Here is a 17,048-nt window from a genome sequence, read left to right as displayed (position 1 = left end):
TCTGTGCCCACACCTCCTGCTGATACAGCTCTCTCACTGCTTGGGCTCTCTCCCCACAGACAAATAATCCCTTTCCTCTTTCTTAATTTAGGAAGTGTGTAATTGTCACTTGCATCAGTTCCTGTTGGCCACTGAGTCACATGATGTACCCACACTGCTGCTCATGATTTATGATTAAAAAAAAGGGTTACATGAAAAAGAACCTTCATCCCCAGAGACCTCTGGGAAGTAGCACCATTCATTTTGAAGCATTACCAGCCCATTCTAGCCATCCCCACCTTGACCTTGTGTCACAGCCAAGGACAGAATAACACTGGCCATGAGTGAGGGGACCTGAACCCAAGTCTACCTCCGTCACTGGTTGGAAGGCAACACGAACACATCTATCATCTTCCTAGACCTCCATTTATTCACCTATAAAACCAAGAGTTGTACTCTGTAAGCTTTCCCACACTTGGTATCCTGTGCATCTCTGAAGGATGCTTAAGTCATCACTGATATTCATTGGATTGCCCTTCCCATTGGAAAAGTATCAATCTCAAATAAGTTAAGAACTGAGGAGGCATTTAAACTGAGAGTCAGAAATACTGACACCACCAGAATCATGTTCAACTTGATCTTTCTACTGTCCCCAGCATGCCACGTAGGAGGTCTGAGACCATGCCTGTACATGTGCACGTCTACTGCTCTGGAATGAGTAGTTTTCCCAGGGGAACAGATGCCCCAAAGCCCCAGCTGTTAGGGGATATACCGTTCTGAGAGGGGCTCAATGGAGTCAGCCATTTGGAGTCAGCTGTGGGGCCTGCTGATGAGGAGCTGAGGGGAGGTCCCAGGTGCAAGGGAAGTGCCCAACTGGCCTGCACATTTGTGTTCCAGAAGCCCCTGAATGGATCTTATAATGGTCTGGCTGGCTCTGTGCTCTCAACTCTGAGTGGCAGTTGAAGCTGGGGACTCCACGCCTGGAGGCTCAGCTGCTCCAAAAAGCTTCGGGGGTTATTACTGGGTTACAGGGCTCAGGGGAAAAGATCTCTCAATGTGTAGGCACTGAGTCTGCTATGGTCCACTCTGACCCGAATGCTCCCATTTCCCTTGGTTTGGGTTCTTAGAGCAATTAAGGTACTCTAAGCTGCAACTCTTATAAGACCTCACGGTGATTGGCTCAAAAAAGGGATTTGAGTCCACATATTATCTCATGTTACTTGAATAGGTTGTATAGATGCCAGGCTTGGTTGTTTCTTAGACTAATGACAGCAGCAAGCACCCATGTTCTTTGTGCTTCTCCCCTCTGCCATCTCTGATATGAACTTTATCACTTGGCTGCTAGCAAAGTGATTGCACCTGTTCCAGGAATCACATGTGGCTGTACTGATGTCCAAAGTAGGAGGAAAGATTGTCCCTACTTCGGAAGAGGGAGAAAGCTTCCTCCCATGCCTCGTAGGTCCCCTTCTGTCACATGTCCTTTGGGATTACGTGACTGGTCTAGATTCACCTCTGGTGGAGTGGACTTGGAGGAGTCAACCCAACACTCATCATGATTTCTAGTCTTGGTTGATTGTGTGAGCTGTCTGGTTTCTTGTGTGGTCATTCTCCTCTTCTTTAGCTATTTGCCAACTGGCTTTTTAAAATTTTACAGCTTCATTGCAAAACCCCTCTAAATTAATTGCAGGTGGGCACCCTGCATCTAGATTTTATTGAGATTTCTTGGCCTGACCCATCTGCCTTCAGGGCTCTGTGTTCCTATTCCGTTAGGGTAAGCCTTTAACGGTCTCAGGCCCCTGAGTGGGGCAGATCAGAGATGGAAGGACATGTCCAGGCTAGAGCTAAACGTCAGGGCTGAACCTCACAGGCCACTATTCCCTCTTCCTGCTTTTCTTACATGGATACTTTGTAACCAAAACTGCAAGAAACTTTCTTCTCTAAGTCCCATCACCACCAGCCAATGGAAGCCATTACTACTCAACTTCCTGCTCCCACTAACTCCTTGCTTGAGAGTGAGCTGGTGTCAGGTTTAGAAGGAAGGTTTAGAAGGACATCTGCTGTGAGATAGACCAGGAAGGTATTGTCATTTCTGTTTTATAGCTGAGGAAACTGAGTTTCAGAAAAACTAAGCTATTAACCATGCAGCAAATTCATCACTGATTCTTTTCCCTGCCCTTTTCCATGCCAGCTTGGCTAAGCTGACCACTCAAGGTTAGGCTGTTCCTTAGCGATGGACTTGAACTCATGAGCACCCAGCAGTTCCTGCTGGCTATGTTGTATAGTTATGAGGAGTGGTGTAAAATTGAGAAGTCCCAGCAGATTGTGACCCAAGCGTGAGCTTCTAATCACACTGTCTTCTCTTCAGACAATGGCTCTGATCTCAGGGGCACTAGCACTGGATTGTGCCCTCAAGCAGAATTGTGGACAACACGCAGGAGGGACCCTCAAAATCTAACCTGGGAATCTGTCAGCAAGCAACCCTGTAGGAGTAGGAAATTGTATTCCTTTGTGTCTGCGTGCACACAAGGGTGCATGGGCTGTGGTATGCACCTAACTGGGTCTGGGTACACACTGTTTGTGTGCCTCTTGCCTGTCATTGTTGGTCTCCCAGATTTCCGGGCAACATGTACACATTCTGCAAAGCTTTGGGGCCAGCTTCTGTTGCTCTTTTAAGAAATGAGATTGCCTTCCAGATGCTTCTTTCACTTGTTTCTTTTTTCTTTTTCTTTTCTTTTCTTTTTTTTACACCCCTCTTCACTTGACAAAACTGCCTAAACTTCCCATTCAGGGACTCTAAAGATGAGTGTATCATTTCAGGCTCCCTTGTTTAGCTTCTCCAAATCTAAAGCTGAAACTGGCACAGCTACTGATTAGCAGAAATCAAAAGCAAAGGCTGGATTTTTGATGGGAAAACTGCTACATTAGAGAGGGCTGGTTGTTTTCCAATTGCAGGGTAAGGTCCATAATATTACCCACTACTGAATGGCCATTAGATTGCAAATTACCGGTCACTTTGCTGGACGGCTCAGTCATCCTGTAATCATGATCATAATATCCCCCTATAATGGTCAAGCCCAGGCACCTACCAGGAGCCTGGTTGCTGAGGCGCCAAATTGTTGGGCTGTACGCAGTGATGATCATCACAGCAGGAAGGAAGGAAATCTACCCCAAGTTATGGGAGTGTGGTATTCTGTCCTCATTTCCCATTAGGAAGCAGAAGCAGTGGTCACAATGGGTGCAGTGCTCCAGTCCCAGTGAGCATTCTGCCCACGGAGGCGCTAACTCTGCATTCCTGGAACAGCTGGGAGGTGATCCCTGGGCTGACCAGGAGGAAAGGAAGGTCATTGTTTTTCCCCAGCTGCTTTGGTGAATTGTGTCCAGGTGTGAGCACCTGCATGTATGCCTCTGGTGATGGGGAGGTGGCTGTGAAACATACACTACAGTGCAAGGAATTGACACTTCTCTGCAATTTTAACACATCATAGCTTGTGTGTATGATGTGTGTGTGTGTGTGTGTGTGTGTGTCTGTGTGTGTGATATAAAACAAAAATGGTACAAGAATGGAAAGAGAGAGCAAGAGAAGGCAAAGCTGATGGAGTGACATGTCGTTAGCCTATCTCAGGGTCCTGCAGGAATCAGATGGCATGTTCCAGTGAAATGGTTGAGGAAAGTTAGGGGCTATTGACAAAGGCATGGCCAGGGTAAGGGAAAACAACAGGGGGTAGGTCTGGAAGGGTCCAACTCACTTCCGGGCCCCAAGGGATCCAGAGGAGGGAATGGAGGCTGGAGAAATAGCTTGAAGGAGCTGTGCCTTCAGCTTCTGATAAAGGGCACAACTGTGAGGGTGGGGACCAGGGAAACATAGCCTGACTTCGCCTCCCTTAGGCCCTTTGTTCTCATGTTACTATTGGCAAACACAACCAGAAGCCAGAGGGCATGGGAACCCAGAGGTGCTTTCTATAAAGGGTAGAGGCACATAGGGAAGGGTAGAGGGAAGTTTAGGAAGGTAAGGAGGACATAGCCAGTGACTAGCCTGGCATGAACTTTTTGATGGGGTATTTGGCCACTGACTGGTTGGTGGGGACTCTTAGGACTGAATGGTTGGCATTTTACTCTGTTGCCAGAGGACTGGAGACCTGTCCTGTCTTCTGTGGTGGTTTTCCCGGACCACCAGGATGGTGGTTCCTCAGGTTCTACCTGGATTCCACTGCTTCTCAAGTTGGCTGTGGCTGTGGCTTCTGGGTGACAGGAATGGTCTGAGATGACTTGCTGGCAGTGTCTACTTTGAGCAATGATCTGGGACAGGGTGGAGTGGAGGGCTGCTCTTACTAGGAGCTGGGGGATGTGGCAGGAGGTAGAAGAGCCTAGTGTGGGCCCAGGGTCTGCACAGAGGCTTGGCCGTGGCTCACGTGGAGCCTCTGTTCTTCATTTCTCTCCCCAGTCTGGGAAAGATGGCGTCCTACTTAATTCTGTAAGGAAGGCCAGAGCCCCTGCCAACTCTCCCTCCCAGCATAGCCGAATGCTAGCTGAGAAGGGAACAAGGTTGGCATTCTTTTCAATTCCTTCAGAAAAATACCACTCCCTGCCCCATGTGAACCTGTTTGCCAAACTCCTTTTAGCAAGACTGAATGAGTGACAGGAAAAGACTGAGGTGGCCTTCTGTAAAAGTGAAAAGAGCAACAAAGATAGCAAGTGCTACTGGCTTGCCTATCCTGTGCTGGGTGTGTTCTAAATGCTTCCCCCATGTGGTTTTATTGAATTCTCATGACAACCCTATGAAACAGGATCTAAAGTTATCCCCACTTTTCAGATGAAGAGACTGAGGCACAGGGAAATAAAATGACTTGCCCAGCATGCACAGAAGGTAACTAGTGGAACCTGGTCAGTCTGGCTCCAGTTCCCTGCTTCCCCTTTCCTTTCTTGGCTAACTTCTCCTTCATAGTGCCAAGGGACAGGATGTTCCTAAATCTACATGGATTGTAGAGTTGGAATGAGTGCTGGTGTGTTTAGTCCAGCCTTTGTGTTCTGACAGAGTGGACAACCAGAGGCCCCAGGGGCTCAGGGATCAGGTCTTGGATCCCTGATCCAGTGTGAGTGATGTGTCTGGCGTTCTGGAAATACAGGGCAACTGAAAGGTAGCTAGCTCTGCCTGGTGATCTCCTGGCAATTTTCCTAGCTTTGTTTACCAAGTAAATTTCTTTGAAGCAAAGTTCCTTTTATCCAAGAAGTGATGTGACCTCCATTCTTGTTTTTATAAAACATTGCTGACGTTAGCTGCATGAAGCAAAACCCTGAAGGTGTTTGTGTTGCCCTCCTGCGCCCTGAGTCTGATGCCGTCTGTGTCTCTACTGTGAATAACACTCAAGCCTCAGGTCATGGGGAGGCCTCGGGGTCAGGTGGGATAGGCTTGCTGGGGGTGCCAATGAAAGGAAATCGTTCATCAATTCTCAGGGGTTCAAGGACACCTGAAGCATCTTTGTCTGCAGAGGTCCTTGGCCTACCCATCCAAGCAGCAGTCACAAAGAACAGAGTGTCTTAGGCCATGTGACCATGGGGGAGGCAGCTCAGGCCTCAGAGGGGGCTGCCAGCTTCTGAGCTGTTGATTCCATGACTCTGGGATCCAGAGCTGCAGAGAAAGGGCAGCATTCTTCCTGCAGAGGCTTGGTCCAAATGGCCCCATGGCTTTCTTTCCTCCAGGATCAGCAGAGCTACTGTGGGGAGGGACAATTGAGGTTGTTGTCCTGACCTGGCTCAGAGGCATCGCTGCCAGATGCAGAGCTGGCTCTGCTGGGGCTCATCCCTCCTCATCATTGGGTGATTGGGGCAGAGACCACATGGGTACTGTGCTCCTTCCCACCTCCTGGGTCTCCCCTTGTCCAAACCAGATAGAGCAGGGTCCAGTGCAGAGGGGTCCCGCCTCTCCACGTGCCAGATATATTCTACTTCTCCTGGTCCTGTTAAAATTAAGACAGGCACTGTACGCCTGAAGAAGAATCTCGGTGTTAACTTGCTCTCAGTTTCTAGGTAGTGCACTTTCAAAGGGATAAAGATGTCATTTTGCTTATCCATCCTTGTGACTTAATGGTAAAAGGTGTCCCCCTTTACACAGTGTGAACTCTTAGGGGGAAGAACTTGCTATCTTTTCTCTCTCATGGTGCTCTTTCGTTCCTGATCATGACTGTTTGAGGAGGCTAGATGGGGCTTGGACGTCCACGTACTCTCTTGGTTTGGGGAGCAAATGCTTTCTCCTGTTGCAAATAGCCAGGGAGAGTTCAAGCCTGGCTTTGGTTTCAGGACAGACATACAGAGAGAAGGGTTACCACGACACTCTCTGGCTTGGGGCATTTCAGCCTGCATGGTATTTGGTCAAAGGGCTCCCAAATTCCTCAATCTTGTCCTAGACTGACAAGACTAAGTGACTTCTCATATCATCTGTATCAGTTAGGGTCAAACAGAAAACAGTATCCTCAAACTGAGTAATCAGAGGAGATTTTAATAAAGCGATGACTTATAAAAGTGTGGGCAGGATTTAGGGAAACAGCAAGGGACAGTGCGGTATCCTGAAACACCGACATCAGGGAACCATTACTGCTTCTAAGCCTGAAGGGCCACGGGCAGGAAGCAGTCTCTGCATGCCAGAGAGATTCCCTGACGTAGCCAATGGCTATGGGCCTGTGGAAGAGTGAAGCAGCCAAGCCACCAAGATCTGGGCAGGGGAGTCCAGAGTAGTCAACCTCACTGTCCTCCTACACCCAGCCCCACTATTTAGTTCCTCCCATTAATGAAACCAAAGCCAGAAAAGAGAGCGAGAGCGAGAGCGAGAGAGAGAGAGCGAGAGAGAGAGAACGCGCAAATACTTGATGTGCTTGTGATGCGTCTGCAGATGCGGTCCATAGGGTCAGCGTCTTTAGGCACAGATCAGGGTAGAGAAGAACAGGGAGTGGAGCTGGAAGGGTAAACGGGGTAAAAGGAATGTATCCAGCCAAACATTTAGTGTTACCTAGATCCCAACCTCTCTCCCATTCCCAGCAAAATACACACGCCCTCAATGACCTGCATGGCTGTCTTCTGGGCCTTACTCCCCCTCCACAGTTTTGAGGGAGGTGTAGAAGGGCTTAGGCAGTCAGGGCAAGGTGGCGAGTGAGGAGGTTGAGGGCAGGCCCAGGACAGAGGAGCCTGGAGAGAGTCTTCTGAACAGGTCAACAGCTGATTGACAAAAGTGCTCGTGGACACAAGCGGGGGACCCAATCAGACAGACACTTCTGTACTCATGCTTCTAAGCGATGGACCCAAGAGAAAAACTAAAATAGACATGTGGACAGAGGGGGCACCAATCAATAACAGTGAGGAGCACATGGACAGGGGAGGAGATAAGGAAAGGAGGAAATTCCAGACACCATAAAAGGAACAGGCCCAAGCTCCCCCAACAGATTCCCAGCTTTGGGACCCCTTTTCTTCAGAGAAGTCTATCGCTTTTGCAATAAACCTATAAACCTACTTTTTGCTCACTATCTCTGTATACTGTTCTTTAATTCTTTGCAGAGACAAAGACAGAGACAAAGCACCCCTATATGGTAACCGTTTTGATGTTTTATTCTACTTTTATTTGGTGATAATTTAAAAAAAATTATTTATATTCAGTACTTTATTAAACACACACACACACACACACACACACACACACACACACACATTTTTATATCTCTTACAGGTATTGGCTTGGCCTTGAATTAAGTGATTCTTAACTGGGAACGACTTGGCCCCCTCCCCAGGGCACATTTAGCAACGTCTGAAGACACTGTTGATGATTATCACAACTTGGGGAGGGATGCTACTGGGCCTTAGTGCACACAGGCCAAGCCAATATTGCTGCTAAACATTTATGATGCACATAGCCCCCCAGTCATGAAGAATTATCTGCTGCAAAATGTCAGTAGTGCTGAGGTGGCAAAATGTTGCTCTAAGTAGAAAAAACAGTTTTGGTCACTTCAAAGGAATCAGAAAGCAGGTAAAAGGAAAGAGGGACTTTTATGTTTGTTTGTTTGGTTTCATTTGGGCAGGAGCAGCCTGTCCCAGGAGAGGCTTCAATACTCTTTGTCCTTGAGGAGGTTGTCCCCAGTTGGAGGATGATCCCCTGCTGGGTTCTGTGGTCTCATTCTCTGAGCATCTTGGTGGACTGTGGGGATGAGCTGCTAGAAAGCAGGGCTCTTTGGGAACATCTCAGACCATGCAGATGATACTCTTCATTTCCCTCCTCTTTATGGTTTTTGAAAATGGATAGTAGAATCTAAATAGCTGTTTCAAAATGGTTTAGGCAGACCCCAAAGGTCTGGCAGAGGTCTTGCCTTTCCTAAGTTTTGGGGTTCTCTTCTTTTCAGCTCAAGTCTCCTAGAATGTTAGTAAGTGGTTCTTAGAACACAAAGGAAATGTCCTAGCTCAGAAATAACGAGCGTAGCCTGTTGCCCTTTGTTATCTTAATGATGAAACCTAGTCTTGCTTCTTTCTTCTTTCTTCCTATATCCCATTTTGGGGGCGTTTTCTGTCTGTTGGTAACTATGTTAGACTAGAGGGCAGGCAGGGGTAAAAACTGCTTACCACTTCCTCTGGGAAGTGGTTAACAGACATGATGAAAAGTTGAAGTAGTGGCTGCAAGAGCAGCATAAGCAACCACCATGCTAGCCTGTCCTTGTCACCAAGTCTTTACTTGGCTGCGTTACAGCAGGAATGACTGCAATATTCATTACATTTCATTAATTTCTTTTAAACAATTCATTTACATTGTTTAAAAACAAAATAAAAGCCCTGGGGGTGTAGCTCAGTGGTAGAGCCCTTGCCTAGCATGTGTGAGGCCCTGGGTTCAATCCCCAGCCCCACAAAGAACAAAAACAAAGGATTTAATAAAAAGCAGGAACAATCTCTCCACCCACCCAAACCATCCCTTCCCACAGGCAATGTCCATTTGGAGACGATCTATGACTATACAAACAAATATAGATAAATGAATAGAAATAGAAATGTCAAATATATTTATGTATTTCTTTTGTTTTTCATCCTATACAAATAGTGCTTTTTTGCCTTCTAATGTATGTTGGAAATTCTTCAATATCAGAACTTTCTTATCTTTAAAAAATAGCTTTCTGGCATTATATAGACATACCTTAATATTGTTAGCTAAAAGTGATTTGTTTTTAAAAAGATTTCTGAATCCAAATCAAACCAGAAAATCTGTATCAACTAAAAAATCGAAAATGCAAACACATTTGTTTGAAAGTTTTGAATGTGAGGTCACTTGCTTTTATCATCTTGTAAAGATTTCAATTTTTTATTTTGAGATTTTTCTATTTTTTTTCTGCATTTGCACCTTAACCTCTGTCAAATAGCTCTTCAGAACCAAATAGCATCCAAAGGTTTGGATATTTCCTGTGACTTTAAACCTTCCCTAACAGACCCTTCACTATCCTTTCTTATGCAGAGCCCACCTAAGCCCTGCTGAATGATTCTGACACCAGAAAAGCCTGCTTCGACCCGGAACAAGATTTGGAGACTCTCTGTTCCAAGATTTTCCATTTTAAAAATCTGGACAGTATTCTCGAACCTTAGCAGCTTTGAAGCTTTGTGCAGGACCGGACTAGCTCAGACTCAGAAACAAGCCGTGCCTATTTGTATGATATTTCTGCAGTACTCCCAGGACCTGCGAGAAGGATGAACACATTTTAAGTAAAGAAAAGAGCCTGCCGCATTTGGAAGGCAAAGAGAGGGCAGGCAGAAGAGCCGTCGGGGTATACAGCGTTCTGGGGCTCCGGGGCTTTGAAATCCTATCCTGTGTTGTCACTTGAATGTCGAACACGTTATTCTCAGTGGACACTAAAAAGAAGTACAGGTACCGTGGGCTCCAGGGGGATTCATTATTCAAGGCACAAAATTTCCTACTCCGGCCTGCAACACATTATAATTCAAATGAGCCGAGCACAATAGAAGAAAAATATGCAAGCAGATTTCTCTCTGTCGTGTTTTCCCCTCCTCTCTGAAGCCCTGTAATTACAGCAGGCAGGTGGAGCATCTGGGGTGTGGGGGAGTCCACTGTATTTTTACCTTCCTGGGAACACGACTTGCCTACCGCATCAATATATTTTATTTTTAATTAAATGCTATTGCAAACTCCGAGTCCCTGCGCGAAAGCCTGATTCAACCTTCCCACCCTGCGCCGTTCTCTGGGATGTTGCTGCGATTACTGTCTCAAAATTCCTCTTCGCGTTTGTTCTGTTAGTAAACTAGTGGTGGTTTTCCGTGAGCTCGGCAGCTCCGAGGTGGCCCGATCGCCGGACCTTCACCTCCTTTAGTTCAGTCCCGGGTCCGTTTCGCCCCGCGCGCTCCGCAGTCAACCGCCGGGTGCAGGCCTGGTGCCCTTCCAGCTCCGCATTCCACTGCCCGCGGCGGTCACGCGGGCCGGGCAGACGCCGTGCTGCTGAGAGACCTCCTGCCCTGCGGTGGGGGGCGTGGAAAAGCAGAAGCAACCCGACCAGGCGACCGCGGGCTCCCCAGAAACTCCGGGGCTTAGTGGGCTCGGCACCCCGAGGGAGCAGCGCCATCTGAGCGGCCCTGGTCACTGCACTTAATCCGAGACCCCGAAGTTGGCCAAGAGGGGACGCGCGGACTCAAGGCAGTACCATCGCGTCCGCGGATCCCGAGGTCCCGGTCTGTCCCCACAAGACGCCTGTCCCAGAGGAGGCAGCCGCGGGGCCTCTGCGGAGAGCAGCTTTCCTAATTCAGGAAGTCCGGGGACCCAGGGTTGACGGGACTGGTGTACTGGTACGACCTAGCCGGAGAATTAGGGAAACGTCGGTGCGGGGTGGGGGTACCTGGGGTTCCGGAGACGAGAACCAGTGCTCTGGGGGTACAAGTCTCTGCGGGATCCCTGTGAACCCAAGCCGAGGGGAGCACACCTCGGAGGTACGGGCCGCTCTGGAAATCGTCGAATGCAAATGGATTCCCAGCAATCTGCAGGGCCCTGCCCTTGCACCCCGCCCTCACTGTGCAACCAGCCGTTCTGCCGGTTGGGTAGCTTATCTGCTCTGGAGCCTCCTAGGGGTGATTTGAGGCATGATTGGGGTTGACCCAGGACCCTGGAAGAGCGAGAGGCAACCACCAATGTGCTGGTGGGTTGGTCAACATTAGCAAAGAGGAGACCTCCTTGGGTCACTAGTGAAACTTAACCAAGGTCAGGAGAGTTAAGGGTAGTTTTAAGCAAATCAAAAGAAAGAAATCTAACTCCAGAATATAAAAACCACAATATGGCCAAGACAGGGGCCAAGACGGGACTTAGGGGCCTTGCCTATTCCATGGATCTTCCTCAACATAGTATGCCTGTTTGCATTTCCAGTTTTCTAGTGCCTTTGGGGGGATATGGGCCTGTCCAGGAGTTCTAGGGACCCAGATCTCTGTAAAGAAGCGGGGAGAGAGAGCTGGCTCTGATCATTTGATTGGCCTCAGGGAAGAGCAGGCCTCCGCATGGCCAGCAATTGCCAGCAGGGTAAGACAGTTCCTCTGGTAAGTGCTGGTGGGAGGTTCCTCCCACGAGGGTGTAGGTCAAGGCTGTAACTAAGTCCCTGCCCTCCCACTTTAGGCCATCTAGTGATGAGACTGGGACTCTGTGTTGTTTCCTCTTCTATATATTCTATTGTGGTTTTTGTTTCATACTACAAAAGCAGTACATATTATCACAGAGTTAATGAAAATTGCAAACACACAAAAGGAAGAAAGTAAAAACAAACAAATATAGTCTCATTACCTAGAGACAAACCTTTGTTGTATATCCTGAGTACAAGCACAAGCACAGTTATTCTTTGAGGTAACTGGCTTTTTCTTTTTCTGAGCAATGTATTGTGAATCTTTCCATGTGAGCATCCTTCCAATGAATACAGTTCAACGAATGTACTATCTCCTTAATGATAATATAGTACTTTGGTTGCAGGGATGTACTGTGATATTTTTAGCCATTCCTTTACTGGTCTTTTAAGGTGTTGCCATTTTTTCTTTAAACCTCTGCCCACATCACTCCAGGGTCATCCTCCTGCTGGGTCACTATGCAGGTCCTTAATTATTTCCTTAAGATCTATTCTTCAAAATGGTTGGGTCAAGTGTTGTGCATTTTTAAAAAGTTTTACTACATTTTGTCAAATCGACCTTTAAAAAGGTTATGTCAATTCACACTCCCACCTGCAGAGAATGCAAAAGTCTGTGGCCAGAGTTCTATCCTCATCAGTCATAAATGTTAGACTTCTTTTTATTCTTCTCTTTGCCTATTTTTAAATTGGAGTACTCCTATTTTTCTTGCTGGTTTGTATGAACATTTTATATATTCAATCTATTAACTTTTTCTCATACATTTTGCAATGTTCCCCAATTTGTCAATCGCTTTTTACATTTTAATTTATACTTTAGCATTTTCTGCAGTCAAAATTCTTAATATGTTAACTCATGGCTTCTGCCTTTGGTGCCATTCTGTAAAGTCCTTTCCAATTTCAGGATTTTCTAACTTCACTATATATTCTTCTTATGCTTCCATTGTATTATTTTTAATTTATAGAAAATTTATTTTGGCATGTAGTATGAAGTCCATTTCTAATTGTACTCCCCCACCTTTATTATTCATTCTGAATTCTTTTGACTCTGCCTTACACTATATTCAATTCCCAAACAAGGGAAGCCAGGAGGGAAGACCTGGTTCAGAGAACACTATCTCTAAGAAATACTGAGACTTGAAATAAGGGATTGAGAAACTTCTTAAAATCGAGAAGGGGATCCCTTTTGTAGGCACATATATTACAACCACAGAGATATGGTTGAAGCCCAGTCTGTCACTTTCACTGTGAGTCACTTACTTAAATCTTGATTTTGCACCTATGCAATGGGTATAATAATGGTACTTACCCCTCCAGATAGCAGTGAGGATAAAGTGATAATATGAATGTGAAATACTTGGGCACATAGCAAGCACTCAGCATTATTAGAGAGAAGATGGGAAGGATAACTGCAATAGCATGGGCCATGGAGATGTTACAAAGAAATACAGACTTCATCAATAATTATAGACACAAAGGTGGTAAGTGCATGTACTACAGTTCCAGAGAGCTTATCTGGCTAATTAGGAGGGTCTCCTGAAAAGAAGGGCTTATATATCTAAAGTCTGGCTCTACAGGAGCCCAGACTTGCACTAAACACACATGTCAAAGGATTCCATTAGTATTTCTTTTCTCAAACTGGTTCCAAGGCTTTCTGCTGGAACTGCCTGCATTGAGGTGAATCAGCTGAATGAGCTGGCATCTGGAAAGCTCACAGGACAAAGAGCATGCAGGCTTGAGCTCTAAGTGGGCAGCCATCTCCCTGCCTGGCTCGCCCCCAGCTAAGGGCTGCTTTAGAGAAATAGTCACTGGACATGAGCCAGGGGCACCAGTCAGCTTAACCAAAGGAATCAATGGACACTGTGTTTTCCCTCTGCAAATGAGGAAAATGACGTGGTGAGAAGGCGTATGCCTTGTCCAGAATCACAAATCCCAGAGGCAGAGAAAGCGAAGAGGAATGCTGCTTCAGAAGGAGCCACATCCCATCCTGGGGAGGACCTGAGCTAGGGACTGGGAACGCTGCTCTTGAGCTCCCAGCACTGGAGGCCCAGAATACTTTTATGAGGCATGGACAATGAGTAGCCATTCAAAAGGCTGATGCTGACTTGTTTTAGAAAAGGTCAAATATTTTAGGAATCCCTTGTTACTAGGCAAATGTCTGATGGCTTTTGGATAGAGCAGGGCTTGGCCAGATGCTCAGCCTAGAGGACTTTAAGGTTTGATTCTGAATTTTGCTTCAGTAGAATAGTTATTCTCACTTCTGGCTGCACTTTGAAATTACCTGTAGAGTCCTTAAACTTATAGAGGCCTGGGTCCCACTTCCAGAAGACTGGATTAAATTGGTCTGTAATAGGGCCTAGATGTCAGTATCTCTAAAAGGTTCTTTAGTGATTCTAACACATAGTCCCTTTTCACATTGTTCTTGCCAACTGCATCTCTCTTTCCCAGCAAGACTATTCTAACAAAGTGTTTCTCAAACTTTAAATAATTTGGGATTTTGTTAAAATGTGGGTTTTGATTTTGTAGGTCTAGGGTGGGGGGACCTGGGATTCTACATTTCTAACAAGTTCTCAGGTGATGCTGATACTGCTGATCTCAGGATCACTCTTACAGAAAGTCTGGAAGTGTTTCTCAAACTTCCATGAGTATAAAAGGCAGATTCCAGGGCCCATCATTGTGCCAGGGATGGAATCCAGGGATGTGCATTTTTAATAGGAAGTCAGATGACCTGATTTACTTGGTAGTTCAAGGTTTACACTTGAAGAATGTGGTCAGTCTACCCACAGTTTTCTCAAGCATTTATCTTTTCACATGCCCTGGAGCAAATGCTTGACTCAAAGATGACACAGTCAATTGACTTTCAGCTGAAACTGAGCAGCGACCCCATGATGCCTGACTTTTGGGCTTGAGTTCTAGCCATCTGACTCTGACATCTCTTCCTACTCAGGCAAAAGTCCATTGCCACAGGAGACCTTCAAGTTGTTGCATCTATTTGGAATAAAGGAACCATCTGCTCATGGGTTTTGACTGTAGAGTTATTTGACCTGTTCCCTGTTGGAACTATAACCAGTACATGGAGAATCAGAGCATGAATCCTGAGAGAATGAAAAGCAAAAGACTTTAAAGACCTTCCACCCATGGGAGAAACCTCAGCAGGAAAACAAAAGATGTTGTAATAAATGTTCTATAAGATCTTAACGACATCAAATAAGAAGTATCCACCAAATTAATGTGCTTTTCCTATTTCAATGAGGTAGCTTGGAAGATAGGATTCCCTTAGGGCTTGATTTGGGAGTCTGAAAGAAATGGACAAATCTAGCCTATTTTCTCATTTGGTTACTGTTAGGACCAGTATTTTCAGGTATTAATTATATAGCTCGTAGAAGATTCTAGACCTTTGTTTCCATCTTGGTTCTTTTCTCTTATTCTCCTTGTTTTGACCATTTCACTGCTCACTAACAGCCTCACCAAGGAAGGGATGTGGAAGCAAGCCTCATAAGACGCAGTGACATCTGTGTTAGGTTGGCTGAGCAACTTGATGGAGGGAAAGAGCAACTTGGATTATTATTGCAGGTTTTGGGAAATTCACTTCTGTGTCCTGGCGAGGTTCACTCTCGTATGGCAGATTCAAACCTTGTAAGAACGGAATGCCCTCCCCACCCATAGTTCAACTGGCAGTAATGACTTGATAGAAAAATAAGAACTTGAAAAATGCTATATTATTTCACTCAGATATACGTATTACTTTATAGCTTCTTATTATCATGGTCATTTTTTAAGGCTGTCATGAGATGGGAGCCATAAATTTATCACCATCCATGCTATAGAAGATGGGCAGTGTGACTTTCATGTTTAAGGAAGGTATTTTTGTCTATTTCTTTTAGTTGGTTTCAATACATTATGTAACAAAACATACCTCTTATTCCCATTACTTGATATAATAAATATCTTGGTGAAATTTTGTACAGAGTTTGATTACTCAGTCAAAACCTAAGTATCCTGCTGGGAGAAGAACAATCATTTTAGTGACACTGTTCTATGCCTTGGTTGAATTGAATAGCTACTAATCCAGCCAGAGAAGAAAGACACAGGTAATTGGAATTGAGCAAACACACTGAGCCCCACAAAAAAGACTAACGAGAAGTGTAAAATTTCCCATCAAACATCCATCCATCTCTATTTTCTCCTTTCCTTCGAATAGTATTGCGGTTGTAAGAAATGACTCTAGGGACCAAGTCTACAATAGGGGAAAAATGTCATTCCTCATTGAAGTACTCCGAAAATGAGTTTAAACAGACACAACCTGCCAATGGTCAATGTGAGGTCAATAACTCCAGTAGCCAAGTTGAATTGTCTTTTAAGAAAATATAATACCCCAACCTACCACCCTGCTTCTCACTGTGTAACATTATCAGGTTACCGTTTTGTTAGATTGTTTGGGGGTAGAGAATAGGGTGGTTATTTGGCCAACTTTTCATATACCTTAAAAAAAAATAATACTAACAGTTTTCTCTCATTTATAATTCTTAGCCCTCCTCCAAGACCACTATTGGAGATTAGTAGTTACAAGGGCTGAAGCAATGCAGCTGATTGTCAAGGTTGTGGGTAGTCAGCATCCCCTGTACTGTGTACTCCACAGAGGCTCCATGGCTCTTGCCCACTGCTGTATCTCTGGTGCACAGCATAGGGCTTGGTTCTGCATAGGCAAGTAGCTTGGCAGTCTGGGTTGAAACCATACCAGGCAACCAGATGACTTTTGATTTATGGCATTTTTGAAGCTGGAAGGAACTTTTGAAAGAATAAAGGTCACTATACGATTCCATCCAGCAGCAACTTCCCTTCCACACAGGATTATGATTTTCTTTTGTTATTCTCTGTTTGCTGCAGGAGAGACTGACCCCTGTCCTGAGGGGGTTTCCTTCCAGAAATTGGCTCAGAAATGCACAAGTGATTCAGTTATGGCCAGTGCAATGTGAAGGCAAGTCTTCTAGAGGATTCTGTGTCTTCCTCGGGCTGCCTCAGGCCTGAATGTGACTCTAGAACTACAGTAGCCATCTTACTGCCAGTAGGAGGATAAACTGGTACTCAGGTGGCAAGAACAGAAAGACAGAAAGAACCCATGTCCTGATGACATCACTGAGTCACTGAATCAATCATCCTGTAAGCCACCTTGCTGCTCAACTTTCTGTTATGCAGGATAAATACATTCCCTTAATATTTAAACCATTTTGAATCAGGGTTTCTATTGCCCATGGCTCAAAAGATCTCAAATGACTGAGAGATTCTGAAGATCAAGTTCTCATTTCACAGAAGATATAACAGGGTTTGTGCAATGTCATGTTCCAGGTGACAACAGAATCTAGGAATAGTAAGTCTGGATCTTTTGCTTCCTTACTCAAAATTTACTTAACTGTTAGATAAAGGTAGTTTAAAACTGTATGTCTGCAT

This window comes from Sciurus vulgaris, assembly GCF_902686455.1.
Source record: "Sciurus vulgaris genome assembly, chromosome: 6".
NCBI classification, from domain to species: Eukaryota; Metazoa; Chordata; class Mammalia; order Rodentia; family Sciuridae; genus Sciurus; species Sciurus vulgaris.
Note: the sequence above shows the minus strand (reverse complement) of the source record.